This window comes from Triticum dicoccoides, chromosome 2B, assembly GCF_002162155.2.
Source record: "Triticum dicoccoides isolate Atlit2015 ecotype Zavitan chromosome 2B, WEW_v2.0, whole genome shotgun sequence".
NCBI lineage: Eukaryota > Viridiplantae > Streptophyta > Magnoliopsida > Poales > Poaceae > Triticum > Triticum dicoccoides.
The window spans coordinates 28387847-28409037 of NC_041383.1; the positions used below are offsets into that span (position 1 = coordinate 28387847).

General features: G+C 41.4%; 1 pseudogene; it reads left to right on the forward strand.

Annotated features, from left to right (window-relative positions):
• The first annotated feature begins 280 nt into the window (after window positions 1–280).
• On the forward strand, window positions 281–20695 carry LOC119361932 (annotated as a pseudogene).
• The last annotated feature ends 496 nt before the right edge of the window (window positions 20696–21191 follow it).

Here is a 21191-nt window from a genome sequence, read left to right on the forward strand (position 1 = left end):
TCGCTGAGGAGGAACAGACCAACAGTAGAGCTCCTTAGTCAAACTTGAAGAGCCGAGGTCGAAGGTTCTTGGTAGTTGCTAGGGATGATTATTTATCGCTAATCATGGAGTAAACAGTATTTTAAAGCTAGTATATATGGCAACTTGGAGGTCGAAGGTTCTTGGTAGTTGCTAGGGATGATTATTTATCGCTAATCATGGAGTAAACAGTATTTTAAAGCTAGTATATATGGCAACTTGGAGCTGTTGGGTGATAGATTATCGCCAATCATTGGAGTACACTTGGACCTTGAGATAGGTTATAGCTTCTCTATTTCTGCACGTTTCGCCTACTCATTGCCACGAACTTCTGCTCATCTTGGAGACATCTCTCAAGTTTGGCTCGGAGAAGAAGAAACTCCAAAACTGCAAGCCTGCGTGGGGAGTGGAGACGATGAAGCTGATTCGACCAGATTAGTACAGGTATGTACAGTTCTTACTCTTCCTCTTCTCCTCCCCGTTCTCGATCTTTCAATATCTGAGAACGATTGTGATCAGTTTTGCAGCTAGCAGTGTGTGATGTGAACCGCGTTGATGAATTTGAGCTCGGCGCGGTTGGTTGCGAGTACAGATGGAGTCAGCAAACTGAATCTGTCTCTCAGTTGAAGACTCTTTAAAAGACTAACAGAGGAAACAAAAGGGTATTGTTTACTACTATCGCGAAGCATTTCAACCATCATTCTGTGATATCATCTTAGGAAGTTTGGGCCACTTGTGTGTTTTCTATTAGCTTTAATCTTGATTCATGTATCTGCATGTTTAGTTTGAGTTTTGCATGTAATTTACTGGGCCGAGTATCGTGCCGTGAATTATACATTTTGCATCTATACAAAGCCATCATTTTGGATTATACCGATGAGGGAGAGGGCACGCAGCTCGATCCACCAACCCCGGCAGATCCGAGCGCCATTTGCGCGGATGCAATGGATTCCCATCGGATTGACTCTGACCGCCAGGCGCACTCTTCCCTAGAGCGGCCGAGAGCCATGCGGACGGCCATATCCTCCTTGTCCCAACATTGGATGATGTCCCAGTTGATGGATCGGAAGATTTTGGAGTCGAATCCGCTACCCATCATGCCGGAGAAGACTAGAGATAGCCGAAACGGAGCTTGTGGTGGAATGGAGTGAATAGGGTTTTATCCAGGATGCAGATGTGCACGAATATATGTGGGGTCAGGACGGACCAGCGTGAGCCAGATCTGACATAGTGGACATGCCCGGCCGTGCCAGGGCCTCCTCATATCTATCCAAGATTTGGATTGCATATGAAGGGTGCAGGTCAGTCCGGACGTATACGGACGATTTGACAATCTCAGCTGGGTCACATTTTTGTGATCAGTCACTGGTCGGACCGTCGGCCTGTACGTATAGAGAGCATTTGAGAAGTCTGGCTATAGATACTCTTAGGAAGAGTAGTTGCACAAGTTGTTGACATGTGCGTGTGCATGGGATGTGCAGCAGCCCGTTGGCTGTTAGACAAATTTGTGTGTTTTCGGCAAGGAAAAAGATAGAATAGCGATAGTCTAACTTTTATTTTGTTAGTACTTACTCCGATCTTTTTTACTCTGGATATAATACTTATATGAAGTCACGCTAATAAACTTTGATCAAATTTATATGAAAAAACATTAACATCTACCGTACTAAAGTTATACAATATGAAAATCAAATGCATGGCACATCGAATGATATTAAGTTTGTATTGTATATGTTGATATTTCTTTTTATAAAGTTGGTCAAACTTTTCGAAGTTTAACTTCAGACATTTTTTTCGACAAAGAGTGAATTTATTTACTCGATGAAGCATCAAGGGGATACAAACACAATGAGTGCATACCCGACCTATGCATAGTTAGGATGCACATAGCCAGTATCACAACACACACATAAACCCGCTGGCAAACAACAAAGTCATATAAGATCACAATTATGTCTAAGCGAGGGGAAAAACCCAAAAATGATCCAAGATCGACAAACTATGAATGACCATATCTACACCAATCATCTTTTGACACCACATGGTAGTCAGAAATGCTCTTCAACAGCAACAACTGCATGAAGAAAAAGATGCTCAAACGTCACTGTCACCAAAAAGATTCTAGTTTTTCATCCTAATGAACAAGTTTGAGCATATCCGAGCAATGCATTTAATAAGGTAATGACGGAAAAACATCGTCATTGCCAGGTAAAACTAACTCGATTCATACCTAGAATTTTAACCCGGGTGCTCTAGACTAGGTACTCGACAAGCACTATCGAATCAAAGTCAATCATGTGTTGTCCTCATCACTTTCCACGATCCCTGCAGCTACAAGTGCTGGACCAGAAATCCAACTGCCGCCACTGGAAAACCATATAGTGTGCATCAAGCCGCCGTCCATAGATTGCATGTCATCGTCCAAGGCAGAATGACGGGTCTGACAGTCATTAAAACGAGAAAATTATACGATAGTACCACATTTGGGACAGTGGTGACGGATTGGTACCACTTTTCGTAATTTTTACATGTCAGTATCATGTTTGGGGCAGTCTGTTATAAAATAGTGTAAACCATGTCTAATAGTGTATTTGACCGTTGGGCCTGCCTGTCAGGTGCTGACATGGCATGTTCTTTTTCAAAGGGACCCTTAATTTTTATTTAGTCACGCATCAATCCTTTGTTTCCCTAAAAAAAAAGGTCCTGACGGAAAAAAAATTACAAGCGCCCCGTTTGGGGCAAGTTCCAATCGCGCGCCGTCCGGTTAGCACAAGCATCTCGCTGCCAATGCGCTACCGAATCTTTCCCGTAGTTCTGCACGCCTTTTGACCTTTTAAATTTGGCTCGTTTCGTCGTACCAGAACAAAAAATCACAGGCGCGCTGGGACAGGATTCGAACCTGCGCGGTGCCGTTTCCAAAACGACGCAAGTTGGCTGACAAGTGCGTCACTACTGGAACTCTTTAATGCAGCAGGCACATACATCTATATCCTACTCCCTCCGTCCGAAAATACTTGTTATCAAAATGAACAAAAAATGATGTATCTAAAACTAAAATACGTTTAAATACATTCCCTTTTATTCATTTTGATGACAAGTATTTTCGGACGGAGGGAGTATTACTATTGACATGTCCTGGCCTTTTTAACTGTTCTTTTTTTTTTGTATATGTCTTTTTTTCGTTTTTTAATCTATTTTCAGATTTTAGGTATTCTTTGGGCCGTATGCAGTGTGCGCATCGTATATTGAAAAATTATACACATTATGGACAGTGACCATAATTATATAATATACCACGTACTAAAATTATGGTCACTGCCTAATATTCAAAAAATATAGTCACCGCGTATATATTGTATAATGATCTAATGTACAATGTATGATCTGTATTTATAAAGATAACATACAATATGTATATTGTTAACATTGTTTCAATATACAATAAAAATATGGCATACGGCCGAAGAATACCCAAGACTAAAAAATATAAAAGAAATCCAAATAAAAAAACATATCAAAAAATGGAAGAGTCCAAAAGGCTAAGACATGTCTAAAGGTTATAAAAACATATATGCTGTCAGTGTGAACATATATGTGTTGTTTGTGTTTCCCTATTTACAAGAAGTTCACCGTATATTAAATTTTTCTTATTAAATGTTATATGATACTGAAAAAGGTTATATGATATTAAAAAAATGATCATCACATCATATAATTAAAAATATGTTCATTGCATCATATATTACAAAAGTGTATCGTATTTAAATAAAAATGTTTGTCACATCATTTTACACACACACACACACACACACATAATTAAAAATGTATGTGTGCGATGAACATTTTTGTAGTACGGAAAGAGGTCATCGTATATTTAAATGTTCATCTTATATTTAAATAAGATCATATATATCTATATATATATGTGTGTGTGTGTGTGTGTGTGTGTGTGTGTGTGTGTGTGTGTGTGTGTGTGTGTGTGTGTGTGTGTGCCCGCAAAAAAAAGTATATATATGTGTATAATTTTTTCTATATATGATACACACACTGCCTACGGTCCAAGGAAAAGCATTCCATGGAGAAATAGACTACCATGTACCATTGGCGTTATTGACCCATTCTACTAGGTTAGGTTTGGATGAGAGCGTGGGTCAAGATCAGTTACAACAACTATTCCACACTGTGACTACACAAGACACCTACTCAACTAGCCAAGTTTCTCTCTCATTAATCAACTACTCAACTAGCCAAGTTTTGGACGAGAGCATATGCCAAACTTTGTTTTCAAGTTTCGTTGCTAGCGATTTTGCTGCACCAGTTGGTTAATGACAACTTTTTTCTGGTATGGACTGACTTGATACTCTCATGGTCTAAGGAATCATACATAAGTTAACTCCTATGTTATGGACTATAGACTTCAGACGACATAATCTCTATGTATAACAAACAACTTGGGTCAATTCAACACGAGTGTTAGTCCAACATCGTGCTCTGAAATGTTGCAGGCAATATGATCATGCCCATGATTAGGAAAACGGAATCATCAGTCAACACTTTGAGCTAGTCCTAGAGGCAAGACTAGGAATCTTGTTTTACTGTTTATAACTCTACACGTGCTTATGAGTTTTTCTCCGAATCACATATTCGAGAACCATAGCAGTTATGGAATAGAATATACACAATAATCACAAACCTAGAAATAAATAACAACACAATTATTATTGCCTCTAAGGCATATTTGCAATAGTCTCCCACTTGCACTAGAGTTAATAATGTAGTCAAAGCTAATGTCCTTTATACCCATGGCAAATTGTTGTATATTATGCTTCGGTTGCGGTGTAGACTTTGTTGTATGGATCTGACAAATTCAGTTCGTGTGTCTCTTTGCATATCTGTGTATCTTGATGCAATCACAAAAAATTATAATTTATGTAGAACTGGCTTTGTATATATTGAATCAATGGTAGGACCTTTGATTCCTTAGATTAAGCATCGGAGCTACCATTATACAATAGTATTTCATTGGCTCAATCATTTCGAAATCATACCAAGTTCATGAATGAACTAGTTGATCCATGACCTTCCATTGTTTACTTCTAAAGAAACAATATACTTAGCCTCTTTGTTATAAAATTCGCTGCAATAACTGTTTGGAACAATTTACTGCACCATCACTTATGTAATACACAAAACCTTAATTGAAGTCAAAAATTCGCTTGGAGTACTGATGAAGACTGCATTGATGTAACTACTTAATTACAATGATCTCTTCATATTCTGTGTATGCAAGAAACATATCATCATCCCTACATTAGTACTTGACCACATTTTCACTTGCTTTCCTATGACCAATACCTTGATCACTCTGGTAACTTGCTCTCAACTTACTTGAAGTACTTGAATATCTTGAATATATCTAGTTGTTTACATACCATGTAATATATATTAGTTCAAACACAAATGTGAATGACATCTCAATCATATACTTTGCTCATCAATATTCATTGATTCTTAAATAAAATTCTTTCTATATGCGACCTCGGCAAGAAACTATTCTTGGTGTTTTCCATACCAAATCACTTTAGTATCTTGTCAATATGTATTTTTGCTTAGCCCTATTAGGCACTACTATCTCCATATATCATTATGCCTAATACTAATGCTGTCTTGTCAAGTACTTTATTAAAAACTAGTTTTAATTAAGTCATAATTTGTGTCAAGACATTTATAATATTTCCAATCAACAATCTGTTATGCACACACAATATTTAGAAATAATATCATGCACCCGCTTATTTTCTCGTAAACACAAGCATCTTCGCTATCCCCAATGAAATCGAATTCCTTGACAATTTCATTTGAACGAAGATTCCAACTCCATTATGCTTGGTTCATTCCATTCTTAGATCTCTGAAGTTTGAACACTCAGTAGCATCCACTTATATACGAAATATATAGTGGTTGCTAGATGTCAACGCCTTAAACTAGTTTATAAACTATTTGCAACAAGTCGAGTTTTAGAAAACATTTTTATTTTCATCAGTTTATAATCCATTATTCACATGTCAGACTCTAAGACATTCAGAGGGTTCATCAAGTTCTCAACTTGAATCATGAAATTTGGATACTATCTCGGATTATTTTGACATATAGCCAATTCCGGAGTCAACTTCCACCAGAGTAGCACAGGTTACAGTCTGTTTGGTCTTCTTTTGTATTGTATCTGAGAACTACTATCTGCACTGCCTGAATCTATTAGCGTAGCTGCACGGTACTGTTTTTCTACATTTTTATTCGCGTTTCAGTAGGCCTTGTTCATAGCTTTCCCACTTAGGGTTTGGTTAGCTTCTGTTTTTCTGGATTTTTGACCGTGGGTGCATTTCTGTTCAGTGTTAGTTAAATAGTAATTGAACTTTTTTTTGCGGGATATATAAATAGTAATTGAACTTACTTGCAAGTTCCTGCCTCACAACGCATATATGTATTTCTACTTCTACAGACGGAGATCAGAGGAAGCAGTCCTCAGTGATGTTAGCCATGCCACAAGCAGTGCTTCTCCTTGCTGTCTCCTATGCCGCGGTCATCGCTGCTGGAGTCTCCAGCCAGCCGGTGTTGCCAGCAGCAGAGCGGACAAACTGTCCTGCAAAGTGCGGGGACGTAGAGATCCACTACCCATTCGGCGTCGGCCCTGGGTGCTCCATGGACGCCGGCTTCGAAGTCACCTGCAACGAGACGACGAGCCCTCCGAGCCTGCAGTTGGGCAACATCATGATCGCCAACATCACACTGGAGACGGCGCAGATGGTGGTCTACACCTTCCTGACCTACAGCTGCCGCGTGCCGGGCAGCAACAATACAATCTACGCGCAGACGCAGAGCATGGAACTCAGCGTCAGCAGCACCACGTTCCTGGTGTCGCCGTCGGACAACGTGTTCACGTCCGTCGGGTGTAATTCACTGGCCCAGCTCGTTGGCGACAGCGGCACCGACTACCACACCGGCTGCATCACCACGTGTGCTAGCGTGAACGAAACGGCAGATGACGGCGCACCCTGCAGCGGGCACGGCTGCTGCGAGGCGTCAATAATGCCCGGCCTCTTCGCAGTCAACGTGAGTTGGTCCGACTGGGCGGAGGAGAGCGACTATCATGTGCCTGGCAACCTGTGTCAATATGCCTTCGTCGCCACCAAAGGCTGGTATGTACTACTACTTATTTCTTATTTTTATTAGTTTTATTGATTGATTATATGGCCATTCAAACGGTTATATATGCATATAAATTGTACTGCTAGCAATTCTTGATTCACTAATTATTACCTTTTCAAGTTCAATTTTTTTTTACTTTTTCAAGTCCCATATACTCTGTTCTCTACCGCTCTCCCTCGAAAGGCAAAACAAAGCAAACAGAAAATACAAGGAATAAGATAACCCACCAAAACACAACACAAAGGGACACATCCTCTCACAGGAAAAAAGAGCTCACACATGGCCCTTACTGAGGTGAACGGCCAAGCCAAACAAACAAGAAAATAAAAAACCAACACAACAAGCACGTTGCAATAGGAACACACACAACGACTTGTGTACACACGACGACGCAGCGCGAGCCGTGCTCAAACACGCATGGATCATGACAAAATAAATCTTGTGGTTAGAAATTTAGATGTGACAGTTAATTCTCATCTAGAACAGAAGTATTTTCCTAATAAAAAATACTAAGCATGTCCATATGAACCCAATAAATTTAGACATATAATTGTGGGGAATGAAGTACTATTAAAATTCTATCTACAATGATCATATTCATATCCTTTGATTTAGAAAATATAAAGCTTCAGTTATAAGGACCCCAATAGTCAGTGAACATTCACCGGGAAGGATGGCATTCACGAACGATTTCGATGGCAAATTGTGTTCGCCGAGCATGACAACTCGGCCGCAATTCTGTTTTTCGTCCTAAATTTGCCATGCTTGCAAACTAAAATTGTCATCTTTGCCATCCTCGCGTCAACAAAATGTGCCATCAAAACGTTCGCAATTTCCATCCCTCCAAGCAAACATTCGCTGATTATCATAACCGTTAGTTAATCATAAAACAGTACTATGAATTAGTGTATATACATCTAAGTGACATTGATTCACATGTTGTCTAAACATGTCACCTATGCCTCTACCATGGGGGATACATGATGGATATAGCTAGGAGAGTGCAAAAGCAATACAAAACAAGTAAAAAGAAGGGGCCTCACAATCAATGGGCGGATCGATAGAAACGCTAGCGATCTGATAGAAAGACAACCGATTGGTCGACAGATAAGAACACAAATCACGGTACATAATTGCGGGGAAAAAATTAGAATGAAACTTACATGAATGATGTCGACTGTAAAATAGCATATTTGTTGATTAAAATGTTGCCGTTATCTAACCTCTTTTAAATTAATTTTCCAATTATTTTGATAGTACAAGTAAGAAATATCCTGAAACTTACTCTGTCTACTTACATATATATCACGCTGGCATCTCTTAGTTAGCTCCAAACCCAACGTGAATTCCTCCTTCTGATGTAACATTCCATCTAAAACTCTACCTATAAGACCGGCTCACTAATCCATGTTGCTAATTTAGTTGACTAAAGTACTCTTACTGTTTTTTCTTGTGAAAAGGTCAAAGGACATATATAACTAGCATAAACCCTTATAAAAATGCTTATATAAATTAAAAAATACATTCAAATCCTTCATGTTGTTCTAGTCTTCTCCCTTGAGCATCCACCGGCAGCGCGTTGTGGGTGAAGTTCGTTGTCGCCTTTGGGCGTCTGTCTCAAGAGAGAAAACTTGTTTAAACTTAGGAGCTCGTAGAAACATAGGTTAAAAATGTCATACCTGTATACTGTAAGAGACGCCGTCGCGATTTTGCACAGTAAACCGTTGCCCCGGACAAGAAAACAACAAAGAAGGCTAGTAGAATGTTGTAGTTTCAGCCAAACGGAGTCGAGGAATACAAACCTCCCACACTCTGCGATGAGACTGAATCTAGCCAACTTTTATTAGTCGAAGCTGGAGCCGGAGGAACAAGACATACAACCACATTTTTTTGCTCCGCATGAGATCGATCGAGACAAACCTGCAGAGAAAACAACCAGACTCGACGAACCAGATTTGAGGACACACCATTATCCACACGTCTCCCGGTGGTATGCAGAAGCATCACCAGGGATGAGGGCCAGGCAGGGAGATCTTATTCAACACCTAAGGAGACACCATCGTATCTCCACAGTCGAATGGAGAATTATCCACTCCAAGATAAAACTATGGCTCCCATTGGTAGTTCAAGGCCCCCCAAACACCGAACTGAGAATTAACTACTCCAAGAAGATAAAACTATGGATCCCATCGGTAGGTCAGGGCCTCCCCGGACACCCCCACTCGCAGAGCTGGCTGGGAGGAGGAGGTCGGCGATCTACCAGCAAAGAGGATTATGGCAGAGGAAAGCCCAATAGGGCTACGTCCCATACGTTTGTATTGCTTTTTTCTACTCGTACTACTTATTATTAGCATTATCTATTTATTATATACGTAAAGCACAATAAGGGTTGCTTTTCGAGACACCATGTTGATCCACATCATCGAAAACATTTTGAACGTTGGATTTATTTTAATAGATCACATCTGATGGACCTACATAAAACGAACCTAAACAAATCGTATACGTTAGATCTATGTAACTGTACCTACACAAATCATATCAGTTCGATCATCACAGTTGTATTGGACTTATATTATAATAGATCACACTGTTAGATTTACATAAAGTACCTAAATAAGTTAGTTAGATCTATGCTATTCTTTTTTTTAAGGAGTAAAGACTTTATTTCTCAGAAAATCGATAGGTCAATTATAAGAGCTTGAGAAGTAAAATCAGGGATCACAGAGTCCCAAAACGCAGAACATTTTCCGCTAAAAGAATTCTTCGCTAACACATCAACAACTTCATTTGCTTCTCGGAGACAGTGGGCATATGATATTTTTGCGAAATCTAGGGTCAGCTCCTTGCATTCGAGTACTATAGCAACACATAACCCACATGGTTGCCTCCTTGTTGATCTGCCTCCAACGAAAAACAGCTGTCAGATTCTATCGTCAACTTATTACACCCGATTTATCCTACTAAGGACAATCCGTTTCGGAAGCTGTTATCTCTGCCGCATTGACAGAACTGATATGTGGAAGGAACCAATTAGTTGCAGTTATAAAGGTACCTTTTCCGTCACGAGCAATCACGCATGTAGCACCCGAAATGTTTCATATTGAAATGCCGCATCTACAATAATTTTAATAACATCACTTCCCGGCTTCTTCCACATATGATCTTGCGTCCTCATAGGCTGCTTTGATGTATGTGCTCTGGTATAATTCGTCACCAGTACTTTGCTAGAAACAACTGTTCTGTAATGTTGGAGGCCTTGCCACCAAATATACCAAGAAACTGCCATGATCAATTCTGCTATAAGTAATCCGTCCAGGACTGAATGATTCCTGGTCAGGATCTCCATTGCCACAGAACCCGACTGTTCCTCCTCCATTGCATCAGTAATGATTTCATGTAGTCCCAGCTCTGTCCACACATCCATAGCTCAACCGTAGCTAAATAAAGTGTGTTGGATGTCCTCAAGTCCAACAGGACAGATCGGACATTGGGGAATTAGTGGAATATGTCTATCTGGTAGGTTACCAAAGCAAGGGAGTGACCCATTTAGAACTTTCCATGCAAAGTGTTTAATTTTTCCAGGGATCGGATCTCCATAATATTACTAAATAGATCATAACCATTGGATCCGTATCATCAAAATTATTGTGATTGTTGGGTCTATAACATATAGCTATGGAGAAATAAAAAAAATATTTATTCTTTATCAGTAGAGTCCTTTTCAAATATGTATGTTCAATCAAATCCATTGCCTATGTTCAATTCAGATGTACTTATCAGGACTTATGTTTCAAGGACTCTTGAGCCAAGAGCGCACTAAGTAATGGGAGTGTAAGGCACGTTAGGTATAAATGCACTCTTTTGTACGTACAAATTAATATGTATTGAAAATACCAAATTAAATCATGTATCACTAATCATTAATTAGAATATGATGAATCACAAAGAAGCGAGATGCAAAATTATACGAGCTCGAAAACTGGTGTCGAGTAGATTAAATCAACTCCACGTGTACCAACGACAAAATCTTCCTCGGAGAAGCAAAAGCAAGCACGATATTAGGTTTCCCTCAACATGGGATGCTTCTGACTTTTTATTCAACTAGCAAAACGGCCCGTGCGTTGCAACAGAAGGAAAAAGAAATTATAATCTCCAATGGCCAGACAACATTTTGCCGCATCGCCGAGATACACTATCAGTCGCAATTTCGTGAAATCATGGACAATTTTTGAAATCATGAACATTTTATGAACTCGTGCACATATTTGAAACCATGAATATTTTTAAAATTAGTGACACTTTTACAAATTTTCGATCTTTTTCTAAAATCAAGAACTTTTTTTGAATTCGTGAACATTTTATACTATTTGCAAACATTTTTTTAAAATTGTGAAACAACATTTAAACTACTTTCTTGAATCTCCGAGCATTTCTATAATGGACGAAGAATTTGTTCAAAATTGTTGGAACAATTTTTTAAACTCACGAATATTTTTTTGAGTTAAGGAATATTTTTTTGATTTAACAAACATTTTTTAAATGCATGATCGTTTTCTGAATGAGCTAACATTTTATAAATGAATAAACTATCTTGTAAGTCATGAATAAATTTTGAATTTTTAGTATATTTTTCCATTCATGAATATTTTATTGGATTGGCGAAATTTTGTTCAATTTCATTAACATTTATAAATACACAAACCTTTCAAAAAAGCATTAACATTTATATACCCGATTTTGTTTTGAATTTGCGATTTGTTTTTTAATCACAGACATTGGATGTTTTATTGAATATTTTATTTCGAAATTCTATTTTTTTCGGAATTCTTTCGAAGTCCCAAATTATTTTCAGTTGAAAAAACAAAAACAAAAAAGAACAGCGGGAAATAAAAAACAAACTTTATAAAAAGGCCGCCCGGACATGGGCCAGCCCAAATGGGCGCGCTGTGTTTTTTCCTGGCGCGTAGGGTGCAGTATAGAAGCTCCCTGCTGCATAGGCCGGCCCAGTTGGGGATTCTTCTGTGTGCAATATTTTTTTATTACTTATAGGTGACATTGGTGGATACTATTTTGCAACTTTTGAGGCAATTTAAATGACGTACCGAGAGAAGCAATACCCCTTTATTTTTTTGAACATCAGTACAGACACAAGCGCTCATATACACGCGCATACACTCATCCCTATGAATGCACACACGCATGCCCTACCCTTATGAGCACCTCCGAAAGACTGAGCCGGCATATCATCTTGAGTTTTATGAAGTCACCGTACGCACCTCGTCGTCGACGGGAACGTCTCCTCCCACTGAATGCGCATCGCCGGAAATCCTGAAATAAATCTAGGAATAAGTGTGAGCACCAGGATTTGAACCCTAGTGGGCTGGGGATACCACAGTCCCTCGGTAGAGATTCCAATAAAAACAAATCTTACCCTACACGATCCTCAATATATATAGTGCTCGCAGGCACATAACAACCAGGCCTAGTTCACGTAACCGACTAGGAATCTCTTCCCGCTCAAACCGACACTCAAGTAGTAGTCCTTCCATCTTGAAAAGATTGTGTTTGATTTGTCTAGATACGGATGTATCTATGACTAAAATGTGTCTAAATACATTTGTATCCAGGGACGGAGCTAGATTTTATGCATGCTTACTCACAGAGGGGGTGAAGCTCTCATGGTGTGATTTTTTTGGCTCCAGCAGCCACTACCATAGAAGAAGATGTAGATTGTTGAGGGGGGTATAGCCCCCCTCGTCCTCCCTTAAATTTGTCCCTATCATTGTCTAGAAAAACAAATCTAATATAGCCTTTTTGGGACGGAGGTTGTACCAGACAAATAACAACAGGGATCTCTTTCGCTCTTGTTCAAACTAATCAAATCTTACCTAATTAATCCCAAATGACAAGTGCTACATGTCAGGTGCGTGGCACTCCAGCCTTGACGTTTTTCGATGGCACTTGCAGTCACACAAGGATGTCAAATTTCATTGACACCTTGAAGTTTCTGTCGAAAATAAACTGAAGAATTAAAGTTGTCATGCTTGCCAACTAAACTTGCCAACCTCGCATAACTAAACTTGCCATAAAAAATGTTCAAAGTTGTAATGTGCTCGTACCTGAAATGTGGCACTTACTAGGTCCTAATTAATTACTAGGTCAACTCGATCACATAGAAAGTAACTTAGACTACGTACTTGTGCTAGAAAAAAAAACAAGGATATATCTTTCAATGCAGGCTACCAGACCGATTCACAAATAGATTGGTAAGGTTCCTACCATAATATGTGCCACACACGGTGTCCTGAAAGTTGGCTTGACTTCGTATGGTTCTGGTGATGGTGATGGTATTTTAAGTGCAATCAAGCCCACCATTAAAATGTTAGAATTTGTAGCTTGATAACATTTGCTAATATGACAGTGGACACATCATAGTACAAGATTATAAATTATAGGGCAGTGCTAGGCGCCGGTCGACTGGCCCAAATTTGGGCTGGTCATCGTGTAGCCACCCGATTCCCCTGTATACATCTGTTAGATATGACTTCCCCCATGCATCATCTCCTTCCCTTCACCGCACGCGAGATAAAAAAGGGGAAATACCGACGCTCTCCATGCACAGAGCACCCTTCTCCTCCATAGCTAGCCGGGCGGAGTTGTAGTTGCCAGCAGCAAAGTAGTCATCGTCGTGGATGGGGTTGCACCAAAAAAATACCTCTATCTCCTTCTCCAGCAAATGTCGCAATGCCCCCAACACCTTGGTTGAAAAACCACCCATGCACCACCGCTGCAGCTCGCCATCGTTTTTGGTTGCAGCTCTTATTTTCACGGGCATGAAAGCAGGAAGTGCCGACACCGGTAGTAGCAAAAATTAACAACGTTGCAGTGAAAAATACATAGTCAAGGGCTCGGTAACCTCATGAAAAAATGTATGTAACAATCGACAGTGCATTAGTAGCAAAAATCAAAACGGTTGTAGCAAAAGTGGTACAATGATTCTAGCAAAAGAAGACATGGCAGCAAAAATTTGGTCAGTTCCAACAAAAATCAAAGACGGTGGTAGCAAGTTGGTACACTGGTTCTAGCAAGTAAACAAGCATGGTAGCAAATTTTTTGGTTTTTTCCAATAAAAACCCGAAGACAGTGGTAGCAAAATTTGAAGCTGGTTCCAGCAAAAAAAACTCGACGCTATCTCCAACACTTTGTCACCGTAGCCCTAACATCCTGAATGACGGCCGTCGCTGGTCCCCCAACACTTATATCCATCGTCTCCAGCACCGGTGTGTGTTGGTTGCAGGACTTGCCGTTGTCGCCTCGAATCTTGTGGTCATCGTCTCTAACACGCGGCGTAGTGGGTACGTCGCCTCCTGCACTGGTGTGAGCACCAGCTTTCACGCCGCAGGCCATTGCCGGTTCCAGCACCAACAGTCGTCGGTCCTAGCACCGGACGTCGCCATTTGCAACTTCCTCCACCATTGCCCCCAGTCGCATATACGCCGGGTACCGGTCACAACTCCCCGCTCGCTGCTTGCAACTTCTCCATCGACAATTGCAGCTTCTAGCTTAGCTGGTTGCAACTTCTAGGGGGGAGGTTGGATGGTGGCTTGCAGCGGAGATGGAGCACATCAGAGTGGAGCTAGAGGCATTGATGGATCGGATTCCTCGGCGGTGCTGCGGGGGCACGCGGCCGTCCTCGCCAACATTGAGCCAAAAAGTGACGGAGGGAGCGGGGGAGCGCTGCCGGGCTCGCCAGTGTTAAGCCAAAAAAAGGACGGCTCGGGCGCGCTTCCAGAACTGAAGGCACACATATTAATCACATCCTAAAAGTTTTGGACTATAAGTAATCTTCCATAACTAAATACCCAAGTTGTTATTGGCAGACTGGCTTCTACAACTGAAGGGGCACATATTAATCACATCCTAAAAGTTGACTATAAGTAATATTTTTTACCATTAACACGACGAACCCTTTATTTGTTACTAGACTATAATAGCTAGATCTTCGTAAATGAACCCAACAAATCAAAGCCAATGATAATCATAGTTGTAGCTAAACATATATGTATTTTAATTTAAATCATCATACAACAGAGAAAAGAGAGGCACGTTAGGAATTCTGGTCATCAATATGGTGGAGCATACTTTTATTACCGTATATACTACATGCGATTAATCTTCGCTACCATACCTAAACATGTCACAATCAATAAGCACGCTTATAAGTATCATACTTAATATATCCTCATAATCATCTACCAACATACATACTTTTAGATTATTATTTGGACTACACACAATATAACATGCTACCATAAGTTACACATGTTACAGATGATGATAGTTACAGAAATCCAAACCTGATACACTCAATCCGAACATGTATGATTGGAGCACATCGAATATAACTACCAAATATAACTACCGAATGCACATCGAGCATGTATGATTGGAGAGAGTAGATGAGAAGACTTGATGAAAAGGTAAATGTAAATTTCTAACAATTCATGTCTCCTATCCTATCAATGGGGGTAAATTATTTTTACTTAATTTATTAAGGAACTTATTCCATGCAAAAGATCATCCAAAAATTCAAGATGCATGCAGTGTCATTGTTTTTAACCATAATTTTCTCTATCTGAAAGTACATCTTCCTAATAGTATTCACATACCAAGATATTGGCTATAGTACAGGTGGCCCACTAAACATATAGTAATGCCAGAAAATCCTAACACAATGAAGTCCTTGACGTTATATAGAATAAAATTATGCTTTGAGCCATTATTAATAGACTAGAATGTGATTTCTTCATAATTGCACATAACACATCCTAGTGAACCATAATTGATATGTCTTTGTAAGTTTATCAAAGCAACATTAGACCATTGTTTTGATGAAACACTCATTATTATTTGCGTCATAATATACAGATAAGTCCGAATCTAATACCAGTGACCACCAATATATATTTTATCGCCATGCACTCATCTATCACAACATACAAAATAGCAAGTTAGCTCATGATCTGAAGTTTAATTCTGTGTAGTGATCTAGTGTTATGTAAAGGCAACACTACATATGATAAATAGTATATGGTGTTCTTGCGAATGCCATAATAATTGAACACTCGCACAAATTGAAGACGTTAAAGATGTTTCCGTTATGATATTTTATTTAGGATAACTTTGGGATAGTTATATAACCATATTATTTATTGTTAGTGATATAAATGTATGTGTATGAAATCTTAAGTTGATTTTTCTAATACTTTTCAGTATGCTAAAAATAATGCCTCGCAGCTGCGAGGACCATCTTGCTAGTTAACTGCATCATAAATAGTGTATTTTACTTACAAGAAGAATCATGCAAATCCAAAATAATTGTAAATTTAGAATTATATGACCGTCAAATTTCTTTAGCATTTTTATCATCAAAGAATATCCTTTGATATAAGAAAATAGAGTGAATTATGAACTCAGGATTGATTATATCACATATCACAAAGACAAGCACACGAAAATACATGTGGCCAAAAGCACATCTCTTGTCCAGTGCATTGTGGCTTGGCGATTTTTATACACACATACTTGGACGTGTGCTGAATCCAAAGCGGAGTCAACATTATCTACTTCCTATAATCTAATCACAAGGCAACCTTTATTGGTATTTCAACCTAAATTGACTGGTAGTCCTACTATAGCTACGGCTTGACAACACAAACGCAAGTCCGTCTAAAAAACTCCTCTCGTCCCCGCGTCGCCTCTCTGGCGACTCGGGCGGCAGACGGCGGCGGCAGGGTCTTCCTCTTCCTCTTCTTTCGTCTGGCGGCGAAAGGAGTTGGAGGTGGATCTGGCGCTCCCCTTGACGGCGGCTTCCCCTGACGGAGCCCGACCAGGCGGTGTGGCGCGCGGCTGCGGAGGCGGCATCGGCGTCGCGGTGCCTTGCGAAGGGACCGTTGCCCAGCGACCGCAGCGCCCTCCCTCGCCATCCTTCGATGTGGCCCTGGCCCATCTGACGGCGGAGGTTCTTGGCGATGCGCGAGGCTGCGGCTTCCCGGCGGCTCTCTACCTGCCGGCCCTTTCGCAGCGAGGCCCTCTACACGCTCATCGATCTGGTCAGGCCCTGCCTTGCCTCTGGATCTGGTGTTGCGAGCTCAGGGCCGATGGGCCTGGTCTACCTCCTCTAGTGGTGATGTCGCCTGCGGTGGTGGACTGGTTGCCGGGGCGGCGGCCCCGGGTTTGGTGGTGGCGGCTTCGGCCCGGGCCGGGGCGGAGCGCATCTGGGCATGGCGGATCGAGGGGTCCCGTGGCTAGATTGAAGTCGGCCTCAACATGTTCTGCAGTGGTTGGTGGCTGCAATTAGTGGTCTGTCGTGTGGGATGCAGGTGGTCAAGGCATCTCCGAGAGAAACCCTCTTCTTCGGAACCGGCGACGGCGGCGCCCGTGGGTGTCGCGATCTTTCCTGAAAGCGTCGTTGTGGAGGTGTGGTCACCCCTCTCCCCGCGGCCTTGGCTCCGGAGGGAAACCTCTGATTATCTGGATCGGGCGATGGAGGCGTCCTAGCGTCTTTCTCTTCCTTGGGGGCATGGTCTTGAAGTGGACTACAACTAGGAGACCGATGGTTGTTGGTGGCTGGTTCGTCGAGGCCAAGGGGCGTCAATGTCTGTTTGGCAATGATGATGGCGTCAAAATAAGTTGGGGTCACGGCTCGGGCTCTGGTAGTTGGTCTATCCGGCGTGTGCGATGTGCTCTTCCGTGGTTGCTTGGTTGTTACTGAGTCGAAGCTGCGGTGGATTGTGTCCAGGTGGTGTGCATGACAAGCACTTGGCGGCCGTTCGCGGAGGACTCGGGCGGCGCAAGGCCTGCATATTTCCCTTGCAAAGATTGTCATCAAAGTCAAAGCTGTCGATCGCTGGCGGTTGTGGCCATCTGTTGGCATGTGGCCAGGTTGGCCGGTGGTGTCCATTTTCTGGGCTGAGTTGTATCAGTTTTAGCCCGGTTTTCCGAAAATTAACCTGGCAATTCTTATTCTCTTTTAATCAATGAAATGGCAAGTCTTTTGCCTCGTTTCAAAAAAAAAAAGACAACACAAACGCAAGTGCTAACAGGACTCACACACGGCCATGTCCAGATCAACGTGAACGCAGCTAGCTAGCTACAAATCTGATGCAAGAAATTAACTCAAAAAAATATGGGAACTTACCAAGCTCACCTCCTTGAGGATTTGTAAAACAGGTACAAATTCAGAAAAAAGGACCTAGTTGGAAATTTGACATTCGCCAAGAGACTTGGATAGGGCACTGTTGTTCCGCTTGTTCTTGACTGGTCAATTAGCGATGGGAGATGCCCGCCTGTGCTGCAGGGTGTTGACAAGGCAAATATTGATCCCTACGGGGCATGTGTTAGCACCAAGAGCTACTGCGTTAATGCTAGCAACAGCGCGACGGGCTATTTCTGCAACTGCTTCGAGGGATACACCGGCAATCCATACCTAAAAGATGGATGCAAGAGTATGTACACTTTCAATTCCTGCACATTATATGATATTATACGAAATAAATTTCATTTTTTCATTTATATTCATTGCTACATTTGTGTATTCCTCTCATCACATTGAGAATTTTTTAATTTTTAACATATCCTCTGGATTAGACCATAGACAGTCTGCCGAGAAAGATTTGGGCAATGAGAATTTTTAATTTTTCAACATATCCTATGGATTAGACCATAGACAGTCTTCCGAGAAAGATTTGGGATCTCAGGAATATTTAGTACTCATTTTATCTCTCACTATTTGCAAGCACATAGAAACCTAAAAAATAATTAATACTAACTATGTTTACTATATGTTTAACATTAATATGCCCTGTTTTTCATACATTTTCAGATATTAATGAGTGCTTAAATAAAAACATGTATCCTTGTCATGGAGGGAGATGCCACGATGTAGAAGGTGATTATGAGTGTAAATGCAACTTTGGACGACGGGATGATGGTAACAAGCGATGTGAACCCGTATTGTCCAAGGCTGCAGTAGCAGTTATAGGTGAGGCATTGTATGTATGCCCTATGTACTGTCTTTATGCTCTAACATATGAAATTCCACGTTCTAAAATATATCTCTATTTCACTGAATTTTAACATCCAGTTTTTTATACATGTACTATATTATTCTGTGGCAGAGGCCGGGGGTCATCCTCCTTTTCTAAAGAAAACTATATTATTCTGTGAAAAGTTAAAAATTACAATTGTTCTATAGTTTGCGCAAATAACATCTGTTCGCATGCAGGAACAATCATTGGCATTGCATTACTCGTGGTGCTACTCATATTCTTACTCATGGAGCGAGAGAAAAGAAAGCTGAGAGATAGGTTCAACAAGAACGGCGGACAACTAGTCAAAAGCATCAAGATCAAGATCTTCACCAAGGCAAAGATCACATACATTACAAAAAACTACTCTTCTATCATCGGCCATGGTGCTTTTGGGACAGTCTACAAGGGAACCGCGGGCCCCGGTGACACCGCAGGTGTTGCCGTGAAGAAGTCCACCGCTATCAAGGATGGCCGGCATAAGGAGTCCTTCGTGAACGAGATCAAGATCCAGTCCCAGATCAGCCACCGGAACCTGGTCCAGCTTGTAGGCTGCTGCCTAGAGACAGACGTTCCTATGTTAGTGTACGAGTTTGTTCCCAGGGGAAGCCTCTATGACGTGCTCCATGTCAAGAACGACCCTCTTCCCCTCGAGACACGCCTCGACATTGCCATCTACTCCGCGGTTGCCCTCGCATACATGCACACGGAGGCGAGCCAGAGTATGGCCATCATTCATGGCGATGTGAAGTCAGCTAACATCCTCCTCGACGACAGGTTTGTGCCAAAGGTGTCAGACTTTGGCACGGCGAGGCTCATGTCCATGGACAAGGACCACCATACCAACTGGGTGATTGGGGACAGGGGCTACATTGACCCTGTGTACATGAAAACCGGGCTGCTCACCAAGAAGAGCGATGTGTATAGCTTCAGTATCATCCTGCTGGAGCTCGTCACCCGGAAGAAGGCCATTTACAATGGAAATCAAAGCCTTCCCATGGATTATATCAAGGCTTCCGTGGAAGGGACAGCGAGGCAGATGTTTGATAAAGACATTGTGGCAGATAGGGAGGAGCATATGGAGTGCCTCGAGGAGGTTGGCAAGATCGCGCTGCAGTGTCTCGGTGAGAATGACAGGCCCACCATGGGTGAAGTCGTGCACAGACTTAAAGCGTGTAAGAGCCAGTGGTTGGAATGTCATTGGAAGAAAAATGAGGTGATGTAATATTGTACATAGGTAGTTGGTGGCCTTATGCGAGGGCATCACCTTTTATAAGATGAGAGTTTAAGAATACGGATTTGCTAATTCTCATCTAGACGAGATTTAGTTATGTCACATCTATGTTCTCCACCACTCAATTAAGTTGCTGTAATTTTCATGCAAATTGTTGATCCCTTATTTTTTTGCGACTGAAACGAGCTGGCATTAATTAAATAATGTCGTTACACTCGTTTTCATAAATATGACAGAGATCATCAGGCCCAAACAAAAGACAAACTATAACAGTTGGGTGATTGGAGCCATGCAATGAGCGGCTCTATTGGCTGAGTTAGACATGAACAATGCGAATGCATGGTGCCGTCTCCCATGCGGAGCTGCTTGGTCTCGTCCACTGGTCCCGCTAGCACAGACCGGTTGACAGTACTGTCCATCAGGGCATCCACTCCTGCTTTGCAAATTGCAATCCAGTTCGACGATGGTGGGCCTCTCCATTCGCTGCAGCGCCAAGGATGTACCCTCGAGATACGCTGCCATTTTCGTCTCCATTGGGGAGCGACATGATCGAAGAAAATGATACGCTGAAAAGATGATGGCCACCGTGTTATCCCTTAACACCATGCACGCGTCCCGTGTATCCTCGCCATGGACATATG